The sequence below is a fragment of the Dasypus novemcinctus genome, chromosome 11 (assembly GCF_030445035.2).
Source record: "Dasypus novemcinctus isolate mDasNov1 chromosome 11, mDasNov1.1.hap2, whole genome shotgun sequence".
Classification (NCBI taxonomy): Eukaryota; Metazoa; Chordata; class Mammalia; order Cingulata; family Dasypodidae; genus Dasypus; species Dasypus novemcinctus.
Genome location: NC_080683.1, coordinates 28,997,418 through 29,016,675, shown reverse-complemented (window position 1 = coordinate 29,016,675; position 19,258 = coordinate 28,997,418). Strand labels below are relative to the sequence as shown.

General features: G+C 35.2%; 1 protein-coding gene across 1 annotated transcript in view; it reads left to right on the top strand.

The window, feature by feature from the left end:
- BMP5 (bone morphogenetic protein 5) overlaps positions 1 to 19,258 on the top strand; it is a 123,823-nt gene that overhangs the window by 86,119 nt on the left and 18,446 nt on the right. The gene's annotated exons all lie outside the window — the stretch shown is intronic.

The following is a 19,258-nucleotide window of genomic DNA, read 5'->3' as shown; positions in this document are numbered from 1 at the left end:
ATTGCATCAATAGAAATAAAGAAAACAAGCTTCTTTTTTATACATTGGGCTAATATACAAGTCTACTTAATTCTAGGGCTGGCCTGTATTTGTTAGCATAATAAGAATTTTCTCAATGATGTCTTATTATAGGTTACTAGCATTTGATTACCGAACATAATTTAGCAACCTTTAAGCATCAAGATGACTTCTTAATGGTGAAATTACAAGCAAAATTTTAATGCTTACAGAACATATGGTTAAAGAAATATTGATAGTCTTTTCCAAACAGGAGGTATCCAGTGTTTCCCAGTATATAAAGTACTGATATTTTTAGCAAACTACATAAAATTTCTATTATGCAGCTGCAGTTTCCCATAAAATAATCCAGAAGTTGAAGAGAGCTCATGAATTGATTAGAGGTGATCAGAAGTGAGCTTGAAACAAAACCATGGTAGTAGTTGCCTCATCATTAAATTATAACCCATGCTAGTCAGTAGCTATATTTTCCATACATTAACAAAGAGGGAAAGATATGAGTCTTACCTACTTGTTGGTTCAAGAAGTTTTCTAGATTTCATTTTTATCAACTGTATATATCAGAGCTTTTCTGAAAGTGTCTTCAATTTATTCACTTTTATTTTCACCAAGATTATTAAGGAAACTTTTTAAAAAGTTTTAAATTTAGTTATCAGGAAAATTAAATCAAAACTGTGTATTTTAAAAATTTAATTACCCAGGATTTTGCCAACTTTTCTATTCAACTTTAGATAGATAGGTAAGTAAATAGAGACGGATGGTAGAGAGAGACATAGATAGAGAAAAAGAGAGAGAGGAAGAGAAAGAGATATGGCGAGATAGATTTTCATTCCTGGAAACCTGGAAGGTGGCAACTGCTGCTGTTACATTAATAGCAAGGAATGGAATTAGCCACTTTTTTCCTACAACTTTGAAGTGTTTTGTATTCCATTGTTTTTTATATGCAGAGTAATTTAATATACCAATAAAAATGCCTTCAAAATTGGAATATCCTTCAATATGTCCTAAGTATGCTGTATTAAAAAAATTCAGATTTTTCAAAAATTTTCTAATATCTTTTAAACTGTTGGAAGTACCTTCGGTGTTGGAGAAGAATGAGATATGAGAGTTGCTTGAGATAATTGCACTTGCTCATATCTTGATATTATAATTTCAATAACTTATACCAATAATCAATATGAATGTTTTTCATGACTGTGAAGCACCAATTAAAAGAAAAAGTATGTATGTATTACAATTGAAGGGAAGAAGTTTGACCAAGTGTCTGGAAATATGGGTTTTAATCTTGATTTATTACTCAGGTTCTGTGTGATGTTATGCAAGTCACAATATATCTGTATTTTGCATTCTTTTTGGTAAATAGTGTCCGTAATATTTGCCTTGAAATGTCCTGAACAGTTATTGTAAGGATTAATTTAAATGATGCATGTGCATGCCTTTTCAGTATTTTATTGTACTGTATTTTAGTAGTCCAAACATTCATTTATTCAAGAAATATTGAATACAAATGTTTCATGACTGGGTGTTATGCCATGAGTTAAGGATCTAGATATACAGGGACTTGGGTCTCATTTTCATTGAGATCAAAGACAGACATATAAGAAACTACTAATGATACAAAATATTAAGAGAAATGGTAGATATATAAAATTGTTGTGGAAGCACAGAGAAGGATAAAATTTATTTCCCTGATGGAAGATAAGGGAAAGCTTCCCAGAGGAAATGGAGTTGAGCTGGGTCTTGCCACCATCAGTGGAAGTGGAAAAGGGGATCATTCCAGACAGAAGAGAATGACAAAAAGGGACCAAGGAGAGAAAAGCTGTCGATAGAGGGTGGGTTCAAGAAAGCATTTTTCTCCTTTGTTTTTCTTTATTTCTTGTTGACACTCTCCTTTCCCTACATCATCCACAAATTTCCTTTTTTATCATGACTATTATGTTAAAGCTGACCCAGCAGTGACACGGTTGACCACGTCTTTCTTCAAACTGTCTTCCATGTATAATACACCATTCACTGATATTCCTCCTGATTCCTGCCCACTCCTCTCAGTCACCTTTTAAGACCCTTCCTCATCTATCAGGTCTACACATGCTGGAGCACCAGAGAAACCTTGTTAAAATGCAAATTGTATTCCAGCAACCCCTTCTCTCAACCTTACAGTGCCTTCCCAGCATGTGCAGAATGAAATCCTAATGCCTTATCATAGCTTAAATACCCCCAAGAGCTGACCCCAGTCTCTCTCTTGGATATCGTTTTGTACCATGCTTCACTCACTCTGCTCTGGACACTCAGACCTTCTTATCACACCTAGAGCCTAAGAGATTTCTTCTTATTTTAGGGCCTTTACACTTGTTCTTTCTCCTTGGAAACCTTTTATCCTAGACCTTCTTGGGGCTGTTCACTTTTCCTTTGCACAAGTTACTGTTTAAAATTGCCTCCTTACCTAAGCAATCCTCTCACATCTTGTGTGTGTGTGTGTGTGTGTGATGGAAAGTTCTTAATGTAGTATCTACTTGAGTTTAATAAGTCCTGGAATCTGCTGTTTTAAATAGAAGTAACTGGTTAAGTAAGTTTGTTGGGTTATCTTTAGGATCCCTAAGCTAATAGTTTTCATTTCCGCGAAAAATCTCCCAATTATGACACACACGCCCCTGTGTGTCATATGAGAAATTATTTGTATCAAGGGTCCGATGATCTATGTGGCTGAATAATCTGAATATCAGCTGACTTCATACTAATATGTAGCAGAAGAAATTCAGAGATCAGAGGTGATGTTTTTCTTTTCCTCCTGCTGTTTTGACCATAGCTTCTCATTATTATTTATCTGAGTTCAAGAAGTTGAATAATGTCTGTTTATCAGAAGATCTATTAAACATTTTGAGATTTCTTCCCTTATCTGAGATTTATATTATAAAGCAATTAAGTCATTTTTGTTCATTATGTCTTCCTTTTCACTGAATTTATGGTGGTGATAATTGCTTTCAAATAAATAATGAGAGAGCCTCTGTAGCAAAGAAACTGCAAGAATTATAAACCTTGTTACATGTTCTGTAATAAAAAAGGAACATATATTCCCATTATTTCTTCTAGGTAAATATTAGTATAAATGAAGTAGGGCTTTGCATGTTGTTTTAATGGTAAGGATAATTAGAACATACTTGTGTAACATTTTTTTCAGTGATATGTTTATAAATAAGATTTTGTCTATTTTTAAACTTTTTCATTTTGAAATACTTTGAAACTTACAGAGCTAATACACTAATACAAACTAATATAAAGCCCATACAGAGAGCCGCACATATCCCTATTCCCCAGACACCCAGATCCACCTATTATAACATTTTTTCACATTTGCCTTATTTTATCTATCCTTCGACCATTCATATCTATTTATCTATCCATCTGTATGACTGTCAAACCATTTTAAAAACACTTGAGTGAGGGACAGATCATGCCCCTTAATATTGCCTTGTACATTTCCTAAGAACAAAGGTTTCCATTTATATATCCACCTTACTTATCAAGTTCAAGATAATTTAAAGCTGAGTTAAAGCTTATAATCTATATTCATTCCCAATAATGTCCTTTTGAGCTTTCTCTCCTACTTTGTTAGATCTTGTCCAGGATGAGACACTGCCTTTAATTGTCAATGTCTCTTCAGTTATTCTTTCTTTTTTTAAAATTTGTGGGACCATGAATACAAGATAAACTTTCCCTTCTCAATCACTCCCAAGCATAATATTCGGTGGGATTCACCATAATCACTATGTGGCTGTATCTTCACCACCTTCCATTACTAAAACTTTCTTATTTCCCCAAACTCTACACTCATTTTCCATTTAGTCCCCATTCTCTCTGTCCAGGGCAACCTATACTCTAATTTCTTTCTCTATGAGCTTGCATATTTTCCGATATTTTCTTTGTACTTACCTGGGTTATGGGTCTTAAATAATACATCCTAAATCTATAAAAATCTTTGCTTTGATACCAACTCAACTTCAATAGTATACTCAACCTATGTTCCTAAACCTCTTCACCCTCCCATATTCATGTAGTTCTTGTCACAATTACATTTCTACATGATGAGTCCAAACCCCCTGACTTCTCATTTCATTTTATTCATTTGCCTTTTAGATCCTGTAAAAAGTAAAAAGAGGAATTGCAGACAAAAATTTATATTTACTCCTGTCCTACCCTTATTGGTGATCTTTATTTCTTCATCTGTTGTCTTCCAACCTGCAGAACTCTCTTAGCATCTCTTGGTCTAATGGTGATGGAGTCCCTCAGCTTTTGTTGATCTGGGAATGTCTTAATCTCTCCCTCATTTTTGAAAGAGAATTTTGGAGGATATAGAATTTTTGGATGGCAGTTTTTTGCTTTCAGCACTTTTAATATGTCATCTCACTGCTTTCCTGACTCCGTGGTTTCTAATGAGAAATCAGCACTTAATCTTATTGAGGTTCCTTGTGTATGACGTGTTACTTCTCTCCTGTGGCTTTCCGAATTCTCTCTTATCTTTGGCATTCAAAAGTTCGATTATAGTATGCAATAACATTGGTCTATTTGGATTTATACTGTTTGGAGCTCATTGAGGATCTTGGATTTGTAAATGAATTTCTTTCATTAAATTCGAGAAGTTTTCAGCTATTATTTCTTTGAATATTCTCTCTGCCTCTTTATCTCTTTCTTTCTAGGACTCCCACAATGCGTAAAATGGAACTCTTGACAGTGTTCTACAGGTTTCACAGGCTCTGTTCACTTTTTTCCATTCTTTCTTCTTTCTGCTTCTCTGATCAGATGATTTCAATTGTCTTATGTTCAAGTTCACTGAGTCTTCAGCCAGCTCCAATCTGTTGACCCCTCTAAGAAGTTTTTTTATTTCTGTTACTGCGGTCTTCAGCTCTGTCCAGTTGCTTTTCATAATTTCTCTATTGGCGTTCGCTTTCTGTTCATCTATCATTTTCCTGATTTAATTCTTTCTTTATGCTTTCCTTTATCTCTTTGAGCATAATTAGGACCATTTCTTAAAAGCGTTTTTCTTATATGTCCAGGTCTGATCATCCTTGTTAATAGTTTCTAATGTTTTTCTTTCTCCTGAACCATCAATTCCTCTTTCTTTGTATGTTTTGTATATTTTTGTTGAAACCTAGACATTATGATATTTTAATGTTATTGATGGAATTTTAATTTGCTATTGATGGAATATAGCTTAAGTATCTGTTCCTTAAGCTTGTGTCAAGCTAGTTTTATGACAAGCTAGTTTTATCTCCTTGAATGCCAGGAGCTAAAAAAGGTAAATACCTTTTTCAGTCTACTGATTGACCTGTGCCAGTGCTCTCCTTCAAGGTTTAGCCATACAAAAAATAAGTTTAGGGAATCACTAGAGGCCAAAGTGTAGAGGCCACCCTGATTCTTTATGCACATGTTTCTTTCCTTGGGCATGGATATGAATATCCTCATTCCCCTATGAAACAGTTTCTTCATGGTCCTGGACACTGCACTGTACATCCTTCAGTCAGCAAACCCTTGACCCAGGCAGCCACTGGTTTGCTCTCCCACTGCTTTCTATCATACAGATCAGTGAGCTGCCTTCTATACACTGAGAATTTCTGGGATAGTGAGTCCCTTAGGCCATGGCCAGAGAAATTGTGAGACATACAAACTCCCAGTATGTGCATGAGGGTTACCCTGCTGCCTCTATAATCCAGAGCAGGGATCCACACTGTGAGCAAGGACTGGCTCCATGTTGAGCCAGTGAGGGTGGGGATGGGTCCAGCCAGGGAGCTATGAGATTCTACTGCTTTTTTTTTCTTTTCAAGATACTAAGATTACATAAACATTTCATAAAAAATATAAGGGATTCCTTTATACTCTGCTCCCCACACCTCCCATATTTTCTCACATTAACAACATCCTTCATTAATGAGGTACGTTGATTACAATTGATTAACACATTTGGAGCATTGCCACTAAACATGGGTTAAAGTTTACATTGTAGTTTATACTCTTTACCTCCTGATTATGTAGGTTATGGCAAGATATATAATAGCCTACATCTGTCATTACAATGTCATTCAGAACAATTCCCAAATCCCCAAAATGCCCCTGTATTACACCTGTTTTTCCCTTTCCCTGCCCTCAGAACCTCCAGTGGCCACTGACTCCACATCAATGATATAATTTCTTCTATTGATAGAATCACAATAAATCTATAGTAGAATACCAGTAAGTCTACTTTAGTCCATAGATCTTTCCCCAATCCTGAGGATTCTGGGATGGTGGTGCTCATTCCACCTCTAATTGAGAGGGCGCTGCAATCCCATGGGGCCAATGGAAGGGACTCTCTTGCTTGCATTTGTAGACTCTCTCAGTTCCTTGATATGGGTAGTTGTTTATCATCACCTTCTTCTTAGTTGTCCTGGGTGAGACCAATGAAGTGGTGAAAGTAGGTGTTGCAACTCTGTTGGGATTCAAGGCCCAGCTGGCACATGGAGAGCCCAAAGATTTCTTGAAATTGAAACTTAACCTAGTATTATAGGGTGCCAAAGGATTGCCTTCCGGGAGCTTCCTTGTTGTTCAAATGTGGCCTCTCTCTAAGCTGAAGTCAGCATGTACATACATTACATTCCCTGCAGTGCGGGACATGACTACTGGGGATGAGCCTCCCTGGCACTGAAGGACTACTATCAAGCACGAACTAGCAATGCAAGTGGAAAAAGACCTTGGCCAAAACAGGGAAAAGTTAAAGTCAGATGAGTTTTTATGGCTAAGAGACTTCAGAGTAAGTTGGGAGTCATTCCAGAGGTTATGCTTATGCATATTTTAGCAGGATCTCACTGATAGCCAAAGTAGCTACTACCCCAAATAGCAGGGCTCCTGAGGGCTCTGGAGACATCCAGACACTATAGTCAGGGCACATAGCTAAGGAGTTTGGTGCATTGTCAGTGGGTCCTATTTTGGAATTTATGCTCCCCAGTGTGACAAAGTTGGACTCACTTGTGGTTTCCCTACACATGGCTCTTCTGTTCTTCTATTTGAACTTATAATTAGTACTAGAATTGGTATGTGTACATCCAAAAGACTTAAATCTACTTTAAAAAAAAGGATTCCTCTCCCTCTATTATCTTCTCTCTGTGTCCATTTGCTGTGTGTTCCTCCGTGTCTGCTTGCATTCTCATTAGGTGGCTCTGGGAACTGACTCTGGGACCTCCTGGAGTGTGGGAGAGACCATCATTCTCTTGTGCCACCTCAGCTCCCTGTTCTGCTACATCTTGTCTCTCTTCTGTGTCTCTCTTTTGTTGCATCATCTTGCTGTGTCAGGTCTCTGTGTTGGTTGGCACTCCTGTAGGGGGGTGGGGGCACTCCTGCATGGGGTGGCATTCCTGCAGTGGGCAGCACTCTGCATAGACCAGCACTCCGTGTGGGCCAGCTGTCTATGCAGGCCAGCTTGCCTTCACCAGGAGGCCCTGGTTATTGAACCCAGGGCCTCCCATATGGTAGACGGGAGCCCAACTAATTGAGCCACAGTTGCTTCCCTCCCTAAATCTACTTTTAAGTAGCCTTTTTCTTGATTTAGTGCTTGTCATATTACTGCAGTCCTTAACTGTTTTCTGGAGTTTTGAGAAAGCTATTTCTGCCAGTTCTTACTGCGGCTTCTGTGTGAGATGGAGCCATGAAGCACCTTGCTTTGCCCTATTGACTAAGGTGGGCTCCATTTTCTGTCTTGATTGACTGTTTAATGAATATTTAAGAATAAGTTAGGGGGATATAATTGTTATCTTCAAATACTTGGAATTGTATTTTTCCCCTAGTAAAGATTTACATGGGCAAAAAAAAAAAAAAATCAGATATATGGAAAATATAAGAAAAAAGTGTTTAATAAATGGAAAAACAAATAGCCATGGAATTATTTGGACTGTGCAGGAGTAAGTTACATGTGACTAGAAGAATTTACCATTTAGTTGATATTTGTCATGGGATTATAGTATTGCATGAGGTAATTTCTACGGTTATTTCCAACCTTATAGTGCATGATATAATGGTAAAACAGTTATAATCTATAAATATATCTTTATGTTTTAAGCATTACACATAAATAGATATTGTACACAGAGATGGTACAATGAGTGGAAATGGATGATCTTAAAATTGTATTTTATAATACCCTAAATTTTAGTTTGAATGTAACTATTTAAAACAAAGGTCAGGGAAATTGGCAAAAGGAAGCAAAAGCAAAAGAGGTTAGACAGCTCATGAAATTTCTTTTGGAGTGTGTGTGAGTGTGTATGTGGGAAGAGGGGAATATCCAGGCATGAACACATTCTCAGTCATAAGGGATCAAATATAAATTCATAGTTGAAAATCTGTAATTATTAAGTAATTATTAAGTAATTATTAAGAAAGCTTTTTATCACAGTTTTCTCTTTTACATACCACAATATACTTTTCAGTGTCATAACAAAACATAGAATTCAATCTAAATTATTCCAGGAAATTTTAGAATTATTTCTGTTTCTATCATATTTATATAAAATTTTAAGAGAAAAACCATTAAGCTCTGACAATGTAGTAATTTGTGAAAATAATTTTTACATGAAAAATTGGAGAAATGTTTAAGAGATGGCTAAAAGAAAAAACTTCTTTGATTAAAATTTCCATTAAGCAGAATTGCTATGCCTTTATGGTAAAAATGACTAGATTTCTACTAAAAATAAATATGAAACAGATTCCCTTGGAGCTTAAAATAATTACTGTCAAATTTCCAAAACCATGTAAGCTGTGACCTATGGGTTTTCTAATTCATGTAATGTTTTAAAGCACATCAGGGTATATAAATCTTCCCTGCACGTTTTAGTTTTTGTCATTTGCCCACTGCATAAAAATGAGCAAAATCATCAGTATACCTTTCATAGCTAGAGTAACTAAACATAAATATGGCACACTGTTAAATTTCTACTTTGTTCAACTCAAGACAGTAATTCTCTTATTAGGCAGAGAAGGCTTTCATAAAGTATGCTTCATGTATTTTCAAAATTTATTTTGTCTATACAAATATCTGCATTCTTGTACTTAGTTTGAGCAATACTTTTTCCAGTATCAACTGTGCTTCCATATTAATATTTCATAGTTTTGAGCTCTGCATTGATTATCCAGGTTTCTTTCTAAATTCATATTTAATTTGTTTTAATAAGTATTGAAACTATGTGTTTGCAGTGATAGTCCATTGAATCGATATTAATACCCTAATGGAAGATAATATTTACATAGAGTTTATGAAGTACCAAGCATTTTGCTAAGCCCTTTAAGCAAAATGTCCACTTTATCGTCATTATGACTACGCCACGTTATAGATGAGTAAAGTGAGCCTTAGAAAGTTTAAGAATCTTGCCCATGAATCTAATAATGATTGTTTTCAGAGCTTCTTAATATACTATTCTCACAACTTACATGAAATTCTGTATAAATTCCAATTGAAAAATAAGTGTATTTTCACTATTCCCAAATTAAACAATACTATTAAAATGGATTCTTATGGGACAAATTGAATTGCTGTTGGGTTTTTATATATTCTATCTGGAATTTAGTTTTACTCTAGCCTCCAAAACGTGACAACATTTTCACCATGTTTACTAAATCTAGGTACTTCAGAATATCTTTTTAGCCCTTTATATAGTTATAGTTAATTTGATAAATTCATAAACTGAAAATAAGTGATTCACTTCAACAAGTAATTAAATTTAGCCAAAGTTAATTTCTTTATTTTGGATTTGATACCTAACTTTCCTCTTCCTTTGTGCCCTGTGTTGCACACTAATATATTTTGATAGGCTCTGCTCATCCTGTTTTCTCTCCCTCTCTTTGTTACTTTCCTTTAACCCATACTCTGCAGTACGAAATATTTTTATCTACCTTAAAGTTATTTTTTAGTTGCCACAACTGGTATGCGAGTCTCTAGTTCAAACCAGAATACTGCAAATTCAAATTCAAAAGACTAATCAAACAGGCAGCTTCTAAAACGTTTTCTTTTTGATAAAAATTGAGTATGATATCTGTCCTTTCTCTCATATTGCCCTCCTACCTGCCAGCATCAAAACTGATAGTGTGTTGGGGTCTTCCTAACCCTATAACGGTCATGGAGTGAGTATCTAAATTATGTGTTTTGTGAAGCAATAACTTCAGGTACTTACCCCCTTTCCCCCAAAAAAATCTAAAAAAAAAATCTCTGTCAGTGAAACATGTTAGAATTTGTAAATTTGCCTTTTTTGTTATCTCTACAAGCAGAGCTTAATTGGGGGAACCATGATTTGCTTTTGAAAACCTTGTGTTTTAAACAAAATGGTTTGAAAGTAATTTACAGATGACTTAGTTATGTTGAAAATCAAGAATAATGTATTTGGAATTACTTTTAAATATCTATATAGATTTTTGATACCTATATTTTTGTTTTAGTACCCTGAAATTGACCCCTCATAGCCTAGTTTAGACTTTTAGTGTTCTTTATAATGATTCATAAAAAGAATAACATTTTCCATTATAGGTAGGTATTGATTATAAAGCATTATAAATGAAAAAACTTGAATTTGTTGTTTTGCCATATCTATATTATATACAACATTTTAAAATTAGATTTTAACAGTAATTTCCTTTCTTTTAATTCATAGTATATTTACATTTTAGTGAAAGTCACATGGTAAAGAAAATTTTCTTATCCAAAGTTTATTATCACAATTCAAATAAAAGCATGTACATGAAAAATATTTTGGAATAAATGGTTTAAAGTAAGCAGTGCTGAAGGAGAGTTAGTCTTGGTTCATTACCTGGTGAAAGATATATTTTATGATTTTTAAGATCTCCTTTAACAAAAAAAGGATAGGGTAATGTTTGGCTAGCCTGCATTTCTGTTTTCCATTTTCCTTAATTTAGAATAGTAAACATTGGAGTGTCAACTTTGCCAAACAAATGCCAATCCAAGAACAATTTCGGTGTTTGTTGTTTGCCATATTTCCTACTCGAGACTCTAACTCTTGTTAAACTAATGCCCTGAGAGGTAAGTATTTCAATGATAATAATTTAGGACCATGAAAAGATGAGATTTTGGTTATTCTCACCTTATATAGGAGTTCACTATCTTTCCTATTCTTCTTTCCACTGTAAGTTTAACTTGTTGCTAATAAATATTTCTCAAAGGTATATTGCAAAAATAATGGTAGCTCTGGTATACATACCCTGGGCAGAGAACACAGTGGGAAGAAGAAAGAACATTTCATTTTACGAGGTACAGGCCATCTCAGTGGTTCTATGCTGCTTAGAGTTAAACCTAGGTACATCCGGTATAATCTCACAGAGGATAGAGGAAAACTGAAACTCAAACTGAGATAAAACCCCAAAGCATCTAACAACCAAAACCAAAAAGCTTTATACATCAGTTAATATTATATATTTATTGCATATTGCACATGCAAGTGACAAAATCTGAGTTAGAAGGAAAATACTGTGATAGGGAAATTACATATCCCAGCCCCTTAATAACACATCACCATTTTCTCTGTAGCATGACAAATTTCAATCTGAGTGAAACAGAAACTTGGGAAATAGTTTGCCTTTTGATGACTGGTGAGGGAAGTTGAGTCCTTATATCCTTACTTTTTAAGGAAATTCTGATGTTAAACTTAATGAAAATAGGCAGTTAAAACACTGTTCTTAGCTGCCATGATATGTGTGCCACTGACAGACAGTCAAAGAGGATGGTTTTCCTCTACTCGTCAAGGTGGAAAACTTTTACACAGAAGTTCAGAACAAATGCATCAGCCCTAACCAAGTAAAAAGAGGAATGTTGTACTTAAAGGTAAAAGCATACTACTTCAGGGTTGACAAAACTGATTTAAAGTGTAATGCTTCTCTGTGCCTTAATTTAAATTATTTTTTTAAAATGTAATAGTTACTTTGTTGAGGGGAATAAATAAGACGTTTTATTTAGATCAACTGGCAAAACAACTGGGTTTGATGGAGGCTACTTCTTCTGTCTTAACTTCAGAATTACTGGATTGGCTAACCTTCTCAAGTTCCAATTTCCCTCATCTCTTGAAAGTTTACTTCTTATTGTTTGTGAGCATCAGCTGCATTTATACTCAGAGGTCTTCTTCATATGATTTTTCCCTGAAGTAACACAACTGATAGAAATACGAAATTTGTATTTATGCTATGAGGTCAGATGACGCGGTGCTGCTGTCCCAGATTGACCAAGAGGTAAACACACTTTGAGACCAACTGCTTTTTTTGCATGTAGATGACTCAGAAGGATGCTTATGTTTTTGGAGTGACCTCTCACCCTGTGGCTAGTCTCTTATGTGGGGGCAGGCCAGTTTACATTCTTGCCATACTAAGAGACATGGGAAACAGGTGAAGAAAGTTCTGTTCTCTTTTCTCAGAAGTGAGTTTTGTGATCCAACATCTATATATGAATGGAAGAACTAAGCCCCTAATGTTTTAACTCCATGTTTTTTATTTTGGCAAAAAGGAGATATCTGCAATGGTCTTTTATATTAGCTATCTAATATCAGTATTCTACTCCATATTTTAAGAAATAACTTTGTCCCTTTCACTCTTCTCTTTATTATGTGTCAAAATAATTTATTTCTTTTCTATTTTGGTGGTACTGGAAATTCCAAAGATCCCAGAAGTAGCTTCTGATCACTTCACAGATTCATGCATCAAGTTGAAAGGGAAGGTTAAATAGTAATAAACCATTCTTTTCAGTGTGATAAAAATTCTTTTGAATAGTGTATTACTTAAGCTGATAAAGAAAAATGTTTCCTTAAGATACTCATAAATTTCTCAACTAAATGTGTTAAGTGCATTCCAAAGACCACTTTTACCCACTATGGATAAAATGCAGAGTGTTAAATTAAATTAATTTCACTGCTATGAAACAAATTAAAGAGAGTTTGAGGTCTAAATGCTTTTCTTCACTGATATTGCAATATGAAAAATATTTTTAAAGATGTTTTTGAGTTTTTGCTGAAACTTCATTACAGTTTTATTTAAATCTTTCTTGCTTTTCTAGGAAAGACCTGTATGAGTGTGTGTGTGTGCGCGCATGTATAGCATAGTACATTTTAAAAAGTCTAATAACTGGAAAAAGGACTAAAAATAACCCACTATTCCCATGGTTTTTTGAAAGAAAATTTCTGCTTTCTTAAAATAAATGAGAACTATAAGACCAACTGCTAACCATCCTCTTTGGGGCATGTGACAGATGATGTCTGTAAAACACTTAGGGCTTCTGGGGAAAGGTTCTATATATAAAGACAAGAACTATTAAAAAAATAAGTGCTTATGTGGTGGTAAAATATAATTCTTAGCATGAGATTTGTATTTCCACCAGCTGAAAAGGGGACCCAAGTGAAAATGCAGTTGTTGGGCTTGTCATAACTGAGACCATAAGCCTCTGCATTTCCAACTGATGTCCCACGGAAAGGGATTTTTTTTTCCATCACCACAGTACCACCCTCATGTGATGAAACAATCTGGCATTCTGGACAGCTTGCACAACTAGACACAAACCCCTGGCCCTGCTCCGTGGTGGACCTCGGCCTTTTTCCCTCGGTCCTCCTTCCTTCAGCTCTCAACTGTTTGCATTTTCCCCCCATTACTCTGTTAGCCATTGTGCTACTGTTTCTCACCAAATATCCCCATTTTCTTTTCTAAGCCCCATCACTTCCTCAAACTGCAGGGCATGCAATCTCTTCAGCAAAATTTTTAGAAAGGATTTCTTTTTTAATTTCTTCCTTCTCTAAATGCCTTTATCCCCCTCCTGCTCTAATCACAGTGGAAAGTGGCTTCCCTCTGATGTTACATGTTACCAGGAATTGTAGCTACGTTCTTTATCTCAGGATAACTCTTAACTCAGAGTTCATGTCAGTACATCAGGATACAGTTTCCAATTGTTCTCCATGAATTTCATGCCTTCCATGTGCCTTTTCTCCTTTACTTATCAACCATAGTACTACTAAGTCTGTTCACATATTTTATTAAATTTGCCTTTTCTTTTATTTTTGACACATTTAAAATATTTAATATCTAAGCATACATATACAATATTTAATGCATAGCCATGTCGTTACTTTTAAGTTTCCCTTTTAAAATGTCAGTGTAAAGATGATAATGTAAAGTTCTAGTAAAGGCATTGTATGAAAAATCTGGTTTGTTAAAATGAACCATAGAATTACTATGAAATAGCACTCAAAATAATATTGCCTTGCACTCTAAAGTTCAATTTTTTTCACAAATCATGCTCAATTATGAGTTTCCAACATCACTGAAAGATTATAAAATTCCAGAGTTTCCTTGCTTTTGTTTGAGTTTATAATACTTTGTAAACCATCTTTAAAAACAAGAACATTTTGTGCACAAATGTTAAATTCTGTTTGTGGTACTTCAAATCCACAATCTTATATCTGGCATAGGTTTGTACTTTTACTATAAAACTATAAACTATGCAAGTTTTTCATCAAAATATAACAAAGTTGAAATTCATAGATTGTAATATATTTTAAGCTATAGGGAGTTAAAATGTATATAGAATTTAAATAGCTAAAATTCTATCTTTTCCCATATTCCTTAAAATCTGATATAAAAACAGTTTAGTTGATCCACTGGGTAGAGAATTCTGCACATTTTAAATCATCAGTTTCTAAAAAGGGTGAAATTCCAATATAATTTAGAGTCACAGAAACCATAATTTAAGAGCACCATAATCAAATTTAATCATAGATTGAAAATAAGTAAAGATAGGTAGGCATGCGGATGAGAAACAATGTGTTGATTTGTCGTCTATGACATAGTCCATAAAGGATGCTGCAAACGCTTCCTTGAAATAAGGGAAAGGTAGTGTGGGCACAAGTTTCATCACAGGTGTTTTAGGTTAAGCAGTCAATTACTGTGGGTTTATAGGAGAAAGAAACAAACTCGCATTTATGTTAACATCTCAGAGTGATAGCAACGTTTAGACTGATAAATCCTCAACTGAATGTTTTTCAAACTGTGTATCCTTCAGGGAAACTAAATGCTCATATTTGGAACCACTTATCCTTGTAACATCAACATGTCTCTAAAGAGCTGTTTAATGTCAGAGCCTCCATTAATAACCCTGTTTTAAAAGAAATAAACATTTGAAAGTCACATGTTCCAAAACGAATGGTCTGAAACACAAAACCAAGAACTGTGGGATGGCTTTTTGGTTGGCCAAACTATCTTCTCTATGACTCTAAATTTGAAATGGTCTTAGTTGTTCCTTAGGCAGATGTGACACAATACCCTGACAGCAGTGCCTATACAAAGCTATATGGCTCACAGTAGCAGATCTGGAAGTCTTGACTCACCAGCTCACAATTCTGGTTGAATTTAGTAGGCCAAAGCATACCCAGCCTCATGTACTTTGTTTGCTCTTGATTTCTGTGAGAAGAAAATAATCATTTCCTTAGGCAATAGACTGTCTAACCCCATCTTTATTCAATTTGTGGTTAACAAGACTGAGACATAGCATGTTTATGTATTTAAAGGTTGTCTTAGTTTGCTAGGGCTACTATAGGTTGCCTTAATACACAGTAGGTTGAATTAACCAACAGGAATGTATTGTCTCATAGTTTTGGAGGCTTGAAGTCCAACATCAAAGTTGAGTCCAAATATGTTTCTTTTCAACTAGCTGTCATTAGTGAAATCACTGGAATACTGGCATAGCTTTCAAAGACCCTTACATTTCTCCTCTCCCTTCAACCACAGGTGTATTGTGTATTTAAGCTTGAACAAGTCCTTTTGACAACCAAGTCCTTCTTCCTGCCTTGTTACCACCTGACCTATATAGCAAATCATCCCTGCTTACTTCTCAGTGTATAGCACTCACACAGATTATGCAAAGGGATTATCCTCTTGCTCTCAGGGCCACTTCATTCTGACACTGGCACTGCTTCTTGCTTTGCTACCGTTGTTGGTGTGTCCTCAAAATTTCAATGTTTCAGAAACTGTTCTGCTCACTGTTGAGCTTCTACCGCTCTCTGAGGCTGAGGCTGATGCTATCTGCTCTGCTGCTCCCGATATGGGGGGTCATCTTGGAGCTAAATTTTGCTGCTGCCTCCTCTACTATTGTGGACCTGCTCTGAAGACACTCTTCTGACATAGGGAGGATCTTTTTCCACCACATTTTTTCACACTCGGTTAGCCAAGTTCCAAGGCAGTGCTGCCTTGCTCTCCCAGCATTTTATGGAAGTTTTGTGTGAAAAGTTCTATTATATTTTCCTTGAATCTCTTGGACTCATAGTTGTTACTTCAGAAGTAATTCTAAATTACCGACTCAAAATCACTGATTCTCTCTACTTGGCACAGTTCTGAATCTATGCTTTAAAGGGGCACCTTTTGCTTAAAATAAGTTCTTTCCCATGAGATTTGCTCAATCCTCAATCAAATTTATTCCTGGTGAATTAAACCCACCAATGTTCTAGACATGTGTACATGTGTTTGAATCCTAATGTGATCAAGCTTGGGGTAAAACTTATGCCCTTACTGTCTTTTAAAAAAATATATATTCTTTCCATCCTACTACCCCATTTTCATTTCAATGTTTAATCTTTATTTATATATGAATATATTAAACTAGAAATTTTTTAAAAATAAGGATAAACTGATTAGCACATAGATCTAGTTTTCCTAAATTGAAACACTTGAGTTAGGCTTCTTTATTTATATGTTTATGATACTTGTAAAATACTGTTTATTTAAAATAGTAGAATTCAAAATGTTCAAAGGAATTTTAAATGAAATTCACTGTTCTCAACACATACAATATAGTCTGGGTTCCCAATAGCATTTCTTACAACACAACTGTTCAGCCATTCGAAAAGTTTAGTGCAAACAATCAATGTCGGGATATTGTATCTGAAGGAATAGGTCAAACAGTTAAAGCTTCTATAGTGTAGCTCAAGACCAGGGTAACTGAGCAAGTATTAATTTATAGAATCTTAATAGTCACTTCTCTGCTGAAGTAAGGAGAAAACCAAGAGGAAACTTAATAATATTAAAAGTTATTTTAAAGGGAGTTCACATTGGTTTGAAGGGTACTTTGCTTCACATACAATATGCACCTTTGTAAAGTCCAAGAAACCCATATTTGTAACATATAAAACATCTTTAAAGTTTTCAGATCATAAATCATTAGGGCAGTATTATTTCTGTATCATTTCTTTACAGATAAAAATTAAAATATTGAGAAGTCTTTAGAATAATAATACTCTCTTGCAAACCAAAGGAAACTTGGAACTTTGTGTTAAGTGCTTATTTAACTATAAAAGGGTCAGTGTGTGTTGTAATGAATGGAACCTGATTTTACCATATTCCATTTGTGAATATCTTGCGATGACCTAGTTCAGTATTAGAAAAATCATATATTAGAAATGACTTCTGCAGTCATCAACGTATACAAGTTAAAATTTAATTCCTGTTAAATTAACACTCCATTAAAAAATCAAAATAAAAGCTTCAACAAATACTTTTATGTTGTACTCAAAAATGGAAAAAAATTTAAAATTTTGAAGAACAGATCGCCAGTTATTCTATTCCATAACAGTTAAGTTTCTCAGTTTTTTTCCCTTTGCTGAGCTCTCTGTCACTGGAAACATCTTAAACCAATTTCAAGTGCTACACCTGAATAAACACGTCGTAAAAGTGTTTATGTATTGAAGTGGGTCAGTTCAAGGTATGTTATTTGGCTGGAACTTCTAATTTCTCTTTTTACAGCAAAAGGGCTGCCAGAAGGAGGAAGTCTGAGCTGAATTAATACATTTGTTACAGTGGAAGTAGAATGGAAACTGCTCTGACCACAAATCAAACTGCCTCTTTCATTTATGCCAGTGATAGAGTTTTTCTAAGAAATATAGACTCTGGCATAGGGCCACTGTAAGTTTACATTTAAAAGAGAAACCTATATGCTTATTTGTTTAAAGTTTACTGCTTTGATTATTTTTAACTTCTCTCTCTGGTAGGACTGAGTGTGGTGGCATTTGTGAGGCAGATGACAATTTTAATCCTTATGGGAATTGATGGAGTTTTTTCCTCCTGATATTTTCTGGAACAATGGCTGAGGACACTAATGCTGCCTGGCTTGGAGCACACTCCTCCCCCCCCCCCCGCCCCCCCCTCCGCCTCCCTTTTTTTAAACGAATACCTCCACATTTAAAGGGCCTCTGTGTCCCTCCCAACAGCTGCACAGCCTCACATGACACAGCCTCATTTTCTGACGGTAGAAGTTTTCAGCATAATATAAGTATACACAAAAGTGTTTATGCTGCCAAAATAAATTCTGTTAAGAGCAAGGGTTTCGTTGCTAAAATGCCATTGATGCTGTTTCAGGGACTTGTTTTCTTTCTTCTAAGGTGTATCAGATCTTATAATGGACTGAGGTTGCTCTACAGTCTTTACTGAATAAATATTTTAAGAAAATATGCACAACTCTCAAGGGGCAAGCCAGAGTCAATCAGCAACATATTTCAAACCACATTATGTATTAATCTTAAAAAATTGGTGACTTCTGTATCCATAGAAGAAACTTTGCATGCATTTTGAGTAACTCTCAACTATATTTACAACTTAAGGTTAACTAGTTCATCTTCTTTGGGTGATTTCCATGGAACCACATATAAAAGTCAATGGTTTCCTTTATATAGAGATATTGTTATATTGCTTTTTATTTTCAAAGATAATTATTTTCAATTGGAAGAGCTTAAGAAGAATGAATTGTAAGAAGGGGAAAAAATATACCTAACTTCTAGGGTATTTGTAGAATCAAACTAAATACAAATGTAAACCACTTAGAAAAATGCCTGGCACATACATAGCAAGCACCCAAATACTGTACTACACCAGTCCCACCCCAGGAGAGATGCTTTATCAATGGCTCCTTCTAGCTTCTAGGATACCCTGTTTTCTAATGGGTTCCTGCATAGACCCTGATTGCACTTCCTCTTCTTTGATACACAACTACATCAGCAGGCTCAGGCTGGGGTAGGGTCTGGGGTCTGGGATGGAGGCTGGTTTAAATGCAAAGTGCGTGGGTCTCCAACCTCACTGGGGATTTTTCTCCTTTCTGAGAGTCTCCAGATTTGCTGAGGTCTTTGAAATCCTTTCACTCAAGACTCAAGTTATATCAAAACACAGCGGGAAAGGGATACTGAAATTTCCATGTGTACTTCAC